Source organism: Pseudonaja textilis, chromosome 3, assembly GCF_049901715.1.
Source record: "Pseudonaja textilis isolate UNSWEBS1 chromosome 3, rPseTex1.2, whole genome shotgun sequence".
In the NCBI taxonomy this organism is placed as follows: domain Eukaryota; kingdom Metazoa; phylum Chordata; class Lepidosauria; order Squamata; family Elapidae; genus Pseudonaja; species Pseudonaja textilis.
In genome coordinates, this window is record NC_141992.1 from 78,712,173 (window position 1) to 78,727,352 (window position 15,180).

The following is a 15,180-nucleotide window of genomic DNA, read 5'->3' on the forward strand; positions in this document are numbered from 1 at the left end:
CGTGGCTGCTGCGCTAACAAGGCAGCCACCTGGCGGACAACAGCTGATGCCGTTTGACAGCTCCCTTTTATAGCCGGCTATCAGACGGCATCAGCCAATAAGAGCGGTCCGTGTTCCTGCTGGAAACACGGACCGGAGTGAAGACTTTGGCTTAGTCCATTTTGAATGCTACACTCCTTTCCCCCAGAATGGAGCATGCGTAGTCCTTGAGATAACTCGGGCACTTGCGCAGGCGGCCAGATCGTCTAAGTTCTGGTGAAGCTGCTGCTGGAAGGAACTTCTCTGCTTGCTGGGCAGCTTCTGGTGCCGACGAAGCCGGCATCTTGGCTTCAGGCGTTTCCAGGTGAGGGACCCATGACTGTTCAGGTAGGCTCACGTTCTGGTCAAATCCGAGGGGAGTCTCTTTGGGTGCTCGCAGTTTCTCTGCTGCAGGAACGTCTTGAGGGCCATCTGCAAACACACTCCAATGCCTTCTAAGCTGGTCAATATGGCAGCGCCAGATGCGCCCGTCTTGCAGTAGGACCCTGTAAGACTTAGGACCAGTTATCGCCACAATTTGCCCAGGCATCCACAAAGCGTGTCCCACATAGTTCATGGGCGTACATTCCTGGTAATGATGGATTCTTTTTCTAAATGGATAGATCTGACTTTGATGACCACCACAACTTCAGAAGCTGTCACTAAAGCTCTATCAAGGATATTCGCTACCCATGGCCTCCCTGACACCATTGTGTCTGATAACGGCCCCCAGTTTACTTCCTGTGAGTAAAGTAAACAGCCTTGCAAAGAAGATAGTTCTTGCTGGCGAATTTTGAAAGGCAGGAATTGGGGGCATAAGGAATTGCTGGCTATCCCCTTTCCACCCAGTCAAGAACTTGGGCGATTACCTTGTCCCTGGAAGAGTGGGCAGCGATATCAAGGGCAGTGATGGGGAGTTTGAGATCATTGATCTGGAAAACAGCATTCCTTGGTGCAGGATCTTCCATAGGAACAGGCAGTGGGCAGTGACTAAGAGCGTCAGCGTGGCATAGACTCTTGCCAGGACGATGAACCAGTGTATAGGAATAAGCAGCCAGAAATAAGGTATACCTGGTCATTCTTGGAGACAAAATCTGAGGAGTCTGTCTTTCACCAGACAGAAGGCCTAACAGAGGCTTGTGAACTCAAGATAGTGTCCATATAGAAACTCATGGAATTTTTTGACAGAAGCAACTGCAGCCAAAGCCTCCTTGTCAATTTGGCTGTAATTGTGCTCGGCTGGGGAAAAAGTTCTGGAGAAAAAGGCAATGGGTGCCTCAGAACCGCTAGGCAGTCTATGACTTAAAACAGCACCTATGCCAAAAGGAGAAGCGTCTGCTGCTAAAACTAAAGGTAAATGCTCATTAAATTGTATCAGGACAGCATTGGATGTAAGTAATGATTTAACAGCGTGGAAGGCATGGGCTTCCCTAGGTCCCCAGTGCCAGGGGGATTGCTTGTCCAAGAGTCTGTGCAGAGGCTCTGCAACAGAAGCTTTGTGAGGCAAGAATGAAGCGTAAAAGTTAAGAAGTCCTAAAAAGGCCTGGAGCTCAGTTTTGTTAGTTGGCATGGGTGCCTCGTGGATAGCCCTTACTTTGGATTCGATTGGGTGAATACCAGAGATGTCAATTCTGTATCCCAAAAATTCTACCTGTAGGGTGGCAATAGTGTACTTGTCTTTCTTTAACTTAAGGCCATGCTGTCTGAAATGATCAAGGACTGCTCTGACTCTTTGCAGTAACTGAGGCTTGTCAAGGGCAGATATTAAAATGTCATCAAAGTACGGAACTACGCCCGGTAATCCTTGGAGAAGTCTTTCCATTGGAAAATCCCTGGGGCTACACTTATGCCAAATTGGAGGCACCTACATTTGAAAGCGCCCCTGTGCGTTACAATAGCTTGCAGTTCAGCGGCTGTGTCATCAACAGGGAATTGTTGATAGGACTGTGACATGTCTAATTTAGTGAAAATGGTCCCTGCTCAAAATAATGTAGAAGGTGCTGGATAACAGAGACTGGATAGGCGCTGATTTGTAAATATCTGTTCAATGACATCTTGTAATCAGGGCAGATTCTCACGCTCCTGTCTTTCGTCAGGGGTGTCACTATTGGGGTTTCCCATTTTGCAAAATCCACAGGCTCCAATACACCTTGTTTAATTAATTTGTCCAGCTCAATGTCTAATTTGGGGCGGATTGCAAAAGGTACCCTTCAAGGCTTTAAACGGATTGGTACTGCCTGAGGGTCCAAGTTGAAAGATATTGGGGTTCCTGAATAACAGCCCAGCCCCTCGCTGAACACATCAGCATAGTCATTAAACAAGGTGTCCACTTCAGCATTTGTAATAGAGTGGATTCCGCTTATATGGAGGCCAAGGGCAGGGAACCAGTCTAATCCCAACAGGCTAGGGAGGGCACCATCCACTACCACTAAAGGCAAGTGATCTTTAAAATTTTGAAATTGAACGAAAAACTTGCCTTTTCTGATGACTGGGATGGTTCTGCTTTGGTAGTTGCATGGGGTTAACTGGCAGCCGAGAAGCTTCTTCTTAGCCATTCTGGGAAGGAGCTTTTTTAAAGTGCTCCAGGAGATGGTGGACATTGCTGAGTCTGTGTCAACCTCCATCCTGCAAGGTTTTCTTCTATAGAAACAAAAACACTAATTTTGTTAGAGCTTTTGTTAGTCAGTTTGGCTTGATAGCAGGTAAAACAGTCTTCAACTTGTTTTTGGAAATGTTGGGTTGTCTGAGGCTTTTGGGCAAAAGTCTTTCCTGCTTGACAGACCCTGGCTAAATAACCCTTCCTTTGGCATTTTAGACAAATGGCATTCCTGAACTTGCAGGATGTCCTGAGGTGGTTTCCCCCACAGCTTAGACAAATGGGCTGATGCCATGGAGGTAGAATGGGGTTTGGTCTATTTTCCCCTTGACTGGTTTTTTGCTGCCTGAGGCAATTTACATCATTAGCCTCTTCAGAGCCTTCTTCTGAGGAGGCTTCATCGTAATGGATGGCTGAGCTGCTCTGGCTAATTGGATTTCTCTGAATTTCTGCTGCTGAAAGCTCAGATAGTTCAGCAGCTTGAGACTCTTCAATAGCTATTTTAAGGGTTAAATCTCTTTTAGCTAATAGACGCCTTTGTAGCCTTAAATCCCTGACTCCACAAACTAGTTGGTCTAATAGCATGTCTTCCAGATCGTCTCTGAACCCACAATGCAAGGCGGCTATTCATAGGGCAGCCATGTACCCACTAATAGTTTCTCCCTCAGCATGAATCCGTCTTCTAAAAGCATGACACCTGGCAATTTGGGATGGCTTAGGGGAATAGTGGTTGGAAAGAATTTCCTGCAATTCTTCCCATGGAACAGTCTTAACTGAACAGTGTTAAGTTAAGTTAAGTGTCATGCCTATAATGCCATAGCAGTGTCAAACACTGTGGCTCCGCAAAAACTTAAAAAGTAGGACTTTTTCCTATGGTCGGAAATGTCAGCGAGGTCTATGGCATCTAGAAAACAGTCAAATCAGTTTCTGTAGGACTCCCATGTTTCCGCTGTCAGTCTGAAAGGCGGGAATGCAGAGTTCGAAGTCATCTTGATTCAGCGGTGCAATATCTTTCGAGGAAAGTTGAAATTCGCGCTCGCGAATACTGATGGTAGCTCTTAAATGACAATCAGCTCAGTAGTGACTTCAGCTCTTTTTGTAGTGACTTCACTCAGCGATTCTTTGCCTGGTTGCCTCTTATAGGGATCCTGCCCTCGTCGCCAGTGTTGTAGAGCGGTGGAAAAAACCTGAGGCAAACTCGAAGCGAACTTCAGCTGTTACTTTATTGAGACAATAAAGGGTTGCCGCGGCTGCCACACTAACAAGGCAGCCAGCTGGCAGACAACAGCTGATGTCATTTGACAGCTCCCTTTTATAGCCGGCTGTCAAATGGCATCAGCCAATAAGGGTGGTCCGTGTTCCCGCTGGAAACACAGACCAGAGTGAAGACTTCGGCTTAGTCCATTTCGAATGCTACAGTAAACATATGAATGTCCTTCTTGGGGTGGGGTGGGGGAATGATGCCTTGTTTCTACTATAGGGGCCACATTCATTGGTCAAATGATTCCTTGGAGTGAAGTTATAAAAATGGAGAGTTACTGACAATTATTGTATTGCTAAGACCTTTGTGGAGGACCTTATTTCCTTGTGAGGTTCTGTGAATTATAATTTCAACTTTTTGTCCCCATTACGTAAAATAATTGCTTCTCAGCAGTGGTGGGATTCAAATTTTTTTTACTACTGGTTCTGTGGGCATGGCTTGGTGGGTGTAGCAGGGGAAGGATACTGTAAAATCTCCAGTCAGAGGTGGTATTTGTTGGTTCTCTGAACTACTCAAAATTTCCACTACCGGTTCTCCAGAACTGGTCAGAACCTGCTGAATACCACCTCTGCTTCTCAGGCCACAACAATGTTTATTTGACTATGAAGCCATCTTTTCCACGTATTTCAAACTCACCTTCTCTCTGACTCTGTATTGAGAATTTCCTGCAAAGACTGTATTGGAATTAAATGTTTTCTGCCATGGCCTGCAGTAGATGTTTGTGATGAGACTGGTTCTGTAAAGCTCCATAGACCGAATCTGAAATTCCAGTTACATCTTGCTTTGTGTCACTTTGAAAATCGCCGCACAGCCATGAATTGGCAAAGTCATTTCCACAACTTGTCAGAATCATCAGGAGAAAGACATGTCTGTTGCAAACTCCACATTTTTCAAATTGCAGGAAAATCAAACAATTGCAGAGGGCTCTGTGCTCTCTTTTATGGCATTCAACTGTCTTAGCAAGATATTTTATTCTCTATGCATATCATCAAGTACCTATAGAACCCCTTGTTTCCTATTGGATTGAACTGGTTTGAGTGTGCAGTAAAAGACGTTTGGCCTATTTTTCTGCCTGTTTCCCCTCTAAACAGTGTTTGGCAACCTCAGCAACTTTAAGAGGTATGGACTTCATCTCCCAGCATTCCCTGGCCAGCATGCCCATAGCAACTGTCTGCAGCCATGTTGACATTTCTTGATCTTCAGCCTGACCTTCCTCAATTCTTAAGTTTCCTATTATCTTGCACAGTCTCTTTCCAATTTCTATCTGAAATTTCTGGAATAACCCTTTATCCCAAATACCAATGGCACCACAAAAACTTCTGCTGGAAGTTCCCAGAAAGAAAATAAACTTACATAGTCACTACGGCGTCCCCATGAGGAACCTAGGAAAATCTGCCCAGAGACAGAGAAAGACCGCCAAAAGTTAAGGCATACGGTAACCAATCAGAACAGCAGATGTCATGTATACATATTTATTCCCACTCATGTTTGTGTGATTATTGACTAACTCGCACCAGATGAAACAAATCACCCAGCTTTGGCTTGGGCCAACAATACCGCCAGCCTAATAGTTTCAAACGATCAATGCTATTTATTTGGCCAATGGCCAGTATACTAAAAGTTTCTTTTTTGCTCTCTCCCCACAGTCATCTGCCAGAGCCTGTTTAAGAAATTTGGGGGCTTAATGCAACACCTGGCATGGGGCTCTTCACTAAATTTACTTTGCAGATGAAACCATGCAGAAGAAAATGTTCAAACAATGTATGCCCAATACCTGAACTTTAGTTTAGATATTTCTAGAAGAAATAAATAAATATTTAGCTACCCTTTTTATTTTTTAATCCAGTTCTTCTTTAGAGAGAGATACACTTTCTGGAACATAGAGAAACTGTTTTTATATCTGAAAACTATTTTCTTTGCTTTCTGTCCCTCAAATACTGCTATCAGTTTATCAGTATTCAAAGAGCAAAAAGTATCACTTTCAATTGCAGTTCTGGTCAGACCATTAAATTCTTCTTGACTAGTTGTCAAACTCAAATAGCAGTTTATTAGTTTCAGTTTTGAAAAACTTCCCTCTCCTGAAATGGGCACAGACAAGACAATTCTGAGTGTGGTGGTTACATTTTGAAGCTTTTTCTTCAAAATACATTTAACATTGACAGACTGCTGCAAAACTGCTCTAGCAACTGCCTCCATTTCAGGTATACACAGAAAACAATATCCATCACCATGAAAGTTCTTCTAGAAGTGGTATTTTAGATTCTATTTATTTCTGCCTTTTGTTTCCTGTCTCTGAGAAGGTTTCCTGTTCTTTTGTTCATCTGCTTCATTTACAGCATCTGAAACCAACTGATTCACTAATTTGAATAATCTCTCATTTGCAAAAAATTGCATAATTATATTTACAGAAACATTGTATGCAGGTCTCGTATATTCTGTTAATGAAGAGTGCCCATTTCTGCATAGGTGGTTAATGGATTAGAAAGGGTAAGGTATTGGACTGATTGAACAGATCTTGTGAATATAAACAAAAGATTATAAAATTGGAGAAGAGAAAGAGCAGGAGGGGGACATCATGGCATCTCTAGACAGAGAGAAATAGAGAAGAAATTTTTAAAGCGGTACCACACTGTACTGTATTCTGGGTAGAATGGAAGATTTCACCCATTTGTCTATTTTGGAGGGTGGGTGGGTCCCAAATATTCCATAACTATACAAGATGAAGCAGATGGATATAAATGGAGAAATGATTCCTCTGTATTGCAGAGAATAAACATAGTAAAAACACATATCTTTTTTAGAATGTGGCAATTTACATTGCACTTGGTTTGCAATTCACTATTCTGCAAGAGTAATTATGACAAGTGACAGGGAGAGAGCACAAAGCATGATTTCTTGAACTCTTTTTAAACCTCTGCGTGGGAATGAATCAGTGACCCTCCATTGCACAGAAGGAAGTAGGGCAAGAGATTTGAAGGAACATAAAAACAGTATGCTCTTTAGAAGCTATTCAGCAAAGCCCAGAAGTTAAGTAAAACATGTCAAAGAAGCTATTCCTTTGCTTTAGAAATTTTTCAGAATAGCTTGAGAAAAGAAGGAAAATGTAAAAACATTATGGAAGAAGAGGAGGAAGGGGGAAAAAAGGAGACTTTAAGGTAGAAATAGCCCTTAGGACAGACAGCATGATCTGAACAGCATCTCTCACCAATGGATCAAAAGCCTCCTTAGGGTAATGGTCACTTCATCGGCTAACATGGAGCTGTCCTGGCCTGAGTCTTATCTGCTTCTTGGTTACATTAGCCAATGTGTGAAGTGCTGGCTCTTCTCATCACTTAACATGGAGTTATGTCAGCCTATGGATGGACCTAACCTCCTTCAAATATCATTCATTATCTTTTTTTAATTGCCCCCATAATCCCTTGCAATTACCCCCATAATCCAAGCAATTGAATGGATCCGAGTGTTTACTGCACAGATGCCCTTCCTGTTGCCAATGCGGAGTTATAGCCAGGAGATAGATTCTCATCGTGCCCAGCGAGAGAAATATCTACCTCTACCTAGGATCGAACTCACAGCTTCCTGATTGTGAGGTGAGAGCTCCACCTCTAGGCCACCACACCACTCTCCCTCAAACATCATTGCCCCAAATATGTTGTATTTCTGGTGGGAAGCGGAAAATATCAACAAGGAACATTTCCTCCATTCATCAATATTCCTTCTAGCCATAAGATGTTCTCTCAGAAGCAGAGTAAATAGGAAGGTTCCCTCAGCCTTCTTCCTTTTTGTCTCCCCTGCTTCTGCCTCTTACTCTGTTTAGCCCCCTCTCTTTATTCTTTTATTTTCATATGCTGTGACCTTCTAAAAATTGGTTTGTCATCTGCTTTCATAATCTGGCACTTAATACAAGCTTCAATAGACTCTTCAGGCTTCTGTCCCTTAGCTGAAGAAAGACTTTTACAGATCCTTTTTGGGGTGGGTGACACAAAATATACACCAAGCTTTCTGGAGACAAAGAAACAGTCATTCTTACCTACAGTAATAGTAAGGAAGGCAAAAGGTTTTTAAAAAGTACTCTATGGCATTGTAGCCTCAATGAAGACTAAAACTTGGATTATTTTTTTCCTTCTACAGTCAATTTGAGAGCAGTTCTATAATGGAAAAGATTGTTTGGCTAATTGTGAAAACTTTCAGCTTTCTCCTAAAGCTTTCTGGCATCTTGTTTGTTCTTTATGAAATGATCAAAGATTTACAGCGAAGTAAGAGTAGCCTTGTTTATTTGTGATGACCGTACTGCATTATACAAACAGCAACAATTCTGCTTTTCCCAATTTTTTTTTAAAAAAAGACCAGCCTTCATTCTTAATTCCTGCTTTTGCTTTCTCCTGTTTTTTTTTTGTCTTTTTTTTTGCAATAGAAAGGATTGATTACAATTAGTAGATATGGGCTGCAAAATTCCCGATGACCCCAAGATGGCAACAAAAAGCTTGGTTTCTCTATTTCAAAGTTGTGCGCAGCTCAAGTGCGTAAGCTCTAATATTGGGTCTCCTTCTCCCCTTTTTCTGATTAGGATCACATTTTATACCAGGAAGTCAGTTATGCATGCTTCTGTGTAACTATTAAAAAGACAGAGATCCATACACTTAATGTTTCCCAGGGGAAATACTCCTCCTAGCCTGGCCTTCTTGCTGATGATTCGATTTTCTGTTTGCCACTGTTTGTTTTATAAAGAGGAAAGTCAGTTAGGAAAGCATTGTAATGGGAACACGCTCTTTGTCATCTGATCAGATAATCAGAGTTTTCCTGGGAGATCTGTGTGGATAAACCTGCCTGCATATTACCAATCAAACTCAGGATTAAAAACAATAAATAAACGGCATCTTTGTTATTGCCATGAGGCAGTGATCCTACAATCCATAAAATAGTTAAGATGCAACGATAGAGACCCTCAGTTTGAAGGGAAAAAAAAAACAAGTCATTTTGTTGCTGCGTCCTCGGTATGCTTCATCAAGCTAATAGCCATACAACAAGTCAAATGAACCACAGGAGAGTTGTAGATTCCAGAGCAACCGTTGCAAGCTATTGGGACAGAAAAAGAAAAATTACCAAGTGGAAAAAATAGCCAATCTACTTCAAGAGCCGCTAGTCATAGCAATAGAGATCAATTTGATATAAATTGAGAAACATAGTTTTCATTCAATTTCTTGCTACCAGTTTAATAATGACCATATTCTCTTTTTTCCAATTGGAGGTTGGAATCACCCTTTTGTATCTTGGATTGATTGAGAAAAGTGGAGTGAGACAGTAGGAAATTGTCTTTGTTTATGGAGTGGAAATTCTTCTTACAAAGTCCCTATCTAAAAATGACCTTTCCCCCATCCCTAACAAATCCTGTGTGAGTTTACTATATCTTCCTTCTGCAGGATAGGTCAAGGAAAGACTTCTAGATTTTTTACTTGTAGCTGTTCTATATTCAGATATTGCCACTTTGCATGTGAATGACAATTTAAACAGTTGTGATGGACGTTTTAAAACTTTACCCTTTGAACAGGCCTCGGTAAGGTAAAAAATGGAACATTACTGGATCTTGTCACCACAAGTGATCAGGATGCTTTGTGGAGTCACCTCAGTTCTGGTCATTTGAATTATCTATCTCAGGGCTGTCAAACTTACGGCCCACAGGCAAGATGCGTCACACACTGGCCATGCCCACGCTCAGTTTAGCGAAGGGAGGAAGTCCCGATACATCTCGTGATGCCGCCGGGACGAAGTACGTTTGGCACCCCTGTTCTATATTGAGGCAATAAGTTGACTTGAACGAACCAGGTACACTAATTTCATGCCTCCCACTGAACTAACAAGATGGGCTGCTGTGCTTCTGCCAATTGCTTCAGCCAAAATGGTGGCAGAAGAATCTTCTGTGCATGTAGACCACTGAAGGCCAACAACGTAATGGTTAGTCTCCCCAGAGAAGCCTAAAAGAACATGTTGATTGAGTCTTTGATTCAAAGTGCCCCTTCAAGGCATCACATCTACTTTGAATTTTTGCCAGTTTTTCTTTTTTTTAAAAGTGAATGTTTAGATAGGCGTACATAATTTAAATCAGCAACTTGACTTATTCTGTTAAAGCCATTTTCTTTCTGATCTGAGATGCCTATCTTAGCAGCGTGGCTGCCCTTTCAGATGAATAGGGCATCCGATGCTTGTGCTCATGTTCTCCCTATAATGAGATACAGAGAAGGTGATTTCCTTATGTAAGAGTGACTTCTAACTACTCAGGAAGAAGCAGAGGAGAGTTTGCAGAGGTAACAGCCGAACCAAAATGAGTTTGAACACTGCCTTAGATATATTAAAAAATATGCATTTTTTTTTAAACAATTCAATTCAATTTGCTCAGGAATAAATTGCTTTTGCCTTTTCTGTAGTTTTAATTTTTGATATGATTCTTGCAAAAGGAGACAAATGCGTCGATGTTCTTATTGATGGGGGCTGGAGTTCTTACACTGCCTTTATTATGAATATATGGGAGTGACTTCAGTTTTCCTCCCTGACTTCCTATGCTTGTCATGTCAGGAGTTTGCAGTTCACTCTGAACTAATTCATAGCTTTAGTTAAATGGGCTGCAAACTGAAATGGAGGCGTTCTGAAAGACATATTTTTTTAGCCCATTCTCCCATTCATTTTCCATTTTGTCTAATGAATTAGTGATTTTCCTCTCGCAAATCCTTGGAATTGGCTTTCAGCATCACAGTTTAGTCAGAACTACTGTGAGGCTTGCAATTTCACTTGGCATTGGGTTTTTTTTCCCCCCTATGTCTATAACTCAGGGCTTCTGGTCACATTTTCCACTCACCATGAGCCTGCAAATACAAACTAATGATGCTTGTAACTCAAGCCCAAGTTGTACTAGTATATCTCTGAAAATGAACACACACACACACGCACACACACACTTATCTACTCCTGCTAAATGTGACATGAATAGTGAATCAATTTCCTTTTAAAATCTCGAATTATAAGATGATGGATGTTTCTTCTGGTAGATATAAAATAGTTTAAAACATTCATCCATGGGACTAGATATTATTGGGGGGAAAAACAGGAACTACAGACAAAATCAGCACCTTCTCGATCACTACTTCCATTGTTTTCAACTATTGTAGTCAATGACTTGTATGTCAGGAATTGTGATATCTGAAGGACACCATTTGGGAAATGTAGGGTAGTGGGAATCCTGTACTGGTTATGAAGGGAAGAGTGGCTATGCAATATTGCTACATATCTGTCTTTACATTCATCCTCTCATTCCTCCCTCCCATCTAGCTGGCTGTCTATTTGCCCATCAATCAAGCAACCAACCATCCATCTAGCTAGCTATCCTGCTGTATTTATTTCTTCTGAAATAGCAAGGATAATTGAATTTCAAGCATGCAGTGCTATGATTCGTGGCTATAATCTTCCACCCTTCACCGCTCTTTTCCTCTTCCCCCTCCAATCTTTCATCATTTCTGAATTAATGACTACAAGCAGATGGTTTAGCTACTGGAACTAATTCTGGTTCTAGGCCCAGTAAGAGATGAATCAAGGGAAAAGGAAATGAAATGGTGTAACACTACAGTGTAGGTGTTGGAACCAGCAAACCAGAAGCATTACTTTGCCCTTTAGGTTTCCATGGAGTGATTGCCCAAAACACATGGTAACAAGCTTATTGGTAGAACTCTCTTCTTCCTTTTAAATATTTTAAAATGTTGCTTGTTGGGCTGCTGCTTGAAATGTACACTGCACATCTGCAAATGAAATTGTATTTTCTCTCACTGATGCCTACAAAAACAAACACAGTGTGCCAACATCTGCAATCAGAAATCCAGTAGTGCAAGGATTACACATTGATCTGTAATTGAATGAAGCATAAGGAGCATACAGACATAGAATCACAGGGCTAAAGAGAACCTTAGAAGTCATCTAGTCCCAAGGCAAGGAATTTTATACCATCTTGGACAAACGGTTATTCTAATCTTTTCTTGAAAACCTCCAGGGATGGAACACCCACAGCGCCTTGAGGCAAACTGTTTCATTGATTAATTGTTGGAAATACAAAACCCTTTAATGGCATGGGTCCATTTTTAATTTTCCAGGTTTGCTTTCCTTGAGGGTTTTTTTTTTTTTTTGGTCCTTTCTGTTCTACTGATGAGTGTAACCAACCTAGGCTTACAACTGGCCCTCTTCTCATGTCATGAATAACCCATCCTTTTCTTCTCCCAGGGGTCCTTTTTTTGTATTAGCAGCGTATGACATGGAATGGATGGGTTTTTAGTGTTCTCAGCCCCTGCCTGTCCCCCATCCTGTTTTGGATTAGCAACAAAAGATAATTGGTGGCACAACTGGGGTTGGTGCCACAAAAAATAGGTTTTGGGAGCACAGGAGAGTGGAAAACCACATGGAAAAAGAGGGGTCATAGACAACTCATTGTGTGAATTGGGGTTGATAGGAGAATAGTCTAGCCCACAGCTTCTGCTCTGCAGGTACTCTTTGACTCTCTCCTTACTTCTATTCCACATCTACTTGAAATCACCAAGAGTGGCCATTCCTGCTCAAGGAACAAGCGGCAGCTGTGGTCAGGAAGGCTTTTGCACAAATCCATCCTGTGCCCTTGTAACCATCTTGTAACCCTTTCCTAGATCAGGAAGATTTGTTCAAGTCCGCTCATGTCTGATGGTTATCAGTTGGATTATTGCAACGCCCTCTAAATGCTCCTGTAAAGCATTTGGAAGTTTCATCTGGTCCAGAGTGCACAGTACACCTATATAATACCACTGTTGTGCAAGCTCTGCTGGCCACCAGTTGCAGGCTTTGGGTGTGATTCAAAGTGTGGTTGTCACATTTAAGGCACCCCTATATTAAATGGGGCCAAATTAAGTAAACCTCTTTTTATCATTACATGTAATATTGGTTAAGATAATCAGCCAAGTAAATTTGTTTACTAAATAAATATTTCCTGTCTTAGAAAATGGATTACTTATTCTCTTATATAGTTTTTTTTTCTAGACTATTGCTAGACAAATAACGGGTCTGGTTTTAGCACTAAATCTAATACTCCTAATTGGCTGGAGTTAGCCCTAGGCTATGACCTGCTAGCCTTCTTCATGACTCAGTCAAGCATATCTTATGAAGAAGCCTAAGCCATAATGGGACTACTTTGATTTTAGCTGGGAACTCAGCCAATGTGTTTTGTAAGCAGTGGCTCATGTTTTAATGTATGCTGTGGATCCAATTAATTTGTGGTTTATTTATTGAACAATTAAGCAAATAATGGCTTATTGAAGTGGCATAGATCCATCCTATAGGTGTTTGTTTAAACATTGCTTTTGTACTGCATTTTGCTGTAAATTGTACCCCGCAGAGAAATTCCATTAGGTTTTTTTTGTCATTCATAATTCAAAATATAATTTTAAAACAAATGTGGGCGTGGGTGGTATTCTTGCAGCCAAACATCGCCATCTGTGCCATGGCTGCTTCTAGACTAGAGCTCTTAACTACTATTATGAAGCAGAATTCATACTTAGGTTCCCAGGGAAGATTAAAAACGTCCTGCTTTCCAACTTCTCTAGCGGCAAGCTGGGTTGAAATATGTGTTACCATATTCCAACTTTCTACATGTTGAGAAAATTATTAATACTACCCCCATTGCTACAAAGCAGTTTCATATAAAATCATAGAGCTGGAGTGACTCTGATACCAGTTAGGTCAATTGTCTGCTTTGAATGAGTCATAACACTCTTGACGGATGGCTCACTTCTTTGGCAAGTCTTCCAATGAAGAAAAGCCCATTACTACCTTGCAAGCCGTAGTAGTAGTATATGCACACTTCCATATTATTTCCTTTACCTATTGCTCATTCAAATAACATAGAAGCAGTGTAGTATTCTGCTGAGCCGGTAGCGGCAATGAGCAGTGGAGAATGAACAAGTTCTCTCCTACGCTCTGTGTTCGGCTCACCCGCCCTGCTGGGCTCCCAGACTAACCTTGATATCCTGCTTTTGAAGTGCAGCTGCTTTGCGCGACACAGGAATTGCTACGCGGCAGCTGCTAAAGTGTCAGGGAGAGTGCAGGATTGCAGGAGATGAGTCAAAACTACCATGTGCCTGCGCATAGTGCACAGTTGGCACGCATGCGCAAAATGTGTGTGTGCACGCAAAGAACCGGTGGTAAAAATATTTGAAACACACCAGTGTATAGGAGTCTTATTTGAGATTCAGTGTTTTGTCTAAGCTTGCAGGAGCTGTTATTCTGCATATGCAGGAACCAGAATTTAAAACCAAGGACTGACATAAGTTTAATTCTGACTTCTACTAACCCTAAAGGGTGATTACTTGAGTTCCAAGGAAGGGCCAAGCCTTACGTAAGAGTCAAATCTCCGAAACGGTTAATGAATCACATGCAGACTGATGTAAGAAAAACAGCAATATGCGCAGTCTTGTTTTCTCTTTCCCATGGTTTAACTTAAGTTTATGACTATTATGGGTAGTTATACAGGAATATTAGGACAAAGGAGGTGAAAGAATGGACAAAGTGGGTGACTAATGACATTTTTAATTTTTTTTTAAATTTATGGCTTGATTGAATAATGGAAGGAAAATTGTGAATTAAACAAATTCAGAGAAGAGATTGAAGAAATATATTGGTCTGGCTTTCACAAGAGTCTTAATTTATCCTGAAAAACTGTGCAGCAAGTCTGTAAAACATAGGAAAGTTTTCAGACCCACTTTTGTTAGGAGTAGGCTTCTAGCTGTTGCTGAATTACGATAGCATCCTTTAGCTCCTCTAGTTGATACTCATGTATAATATAATTTAGCCACTGTTAGAGGAGAGCAAGTTCTCCAATCTTGCTTAAGGGCAATTGGTTTTTAAGTGTAGGAGACTTTATAAGGTTATAAAATATCACTTGAAAAGTTGAGGTTATTCAAAAGGTTGTCAAAAGATTAAATTACTTTCAGAATGAATGAATATCTTATGTTCCTTTGGAGGACTTTCAGGGCGCATAGGATGAGAGAGATCTACCTTCAAGGAAGCTTCCTGATTTGAAAAAATAACAGATTTTGTTGCTACTGTAGAAATTTCAACAACCTAACAATACTGTAAAAACAAAATGGGGGCAGGGTGGGTGGTCTTTTTTTGTGCAAGTTGAAATAGAATCAGGAATAGTCACCTCTAGGTGAGGTGGGCGGCATATAAATTGAATAAACAAATAAATTAAAAGGGGCTTTGGATTGGTTGAAGTATTCTCATTCACTCAGTATGCCTTAGCAGA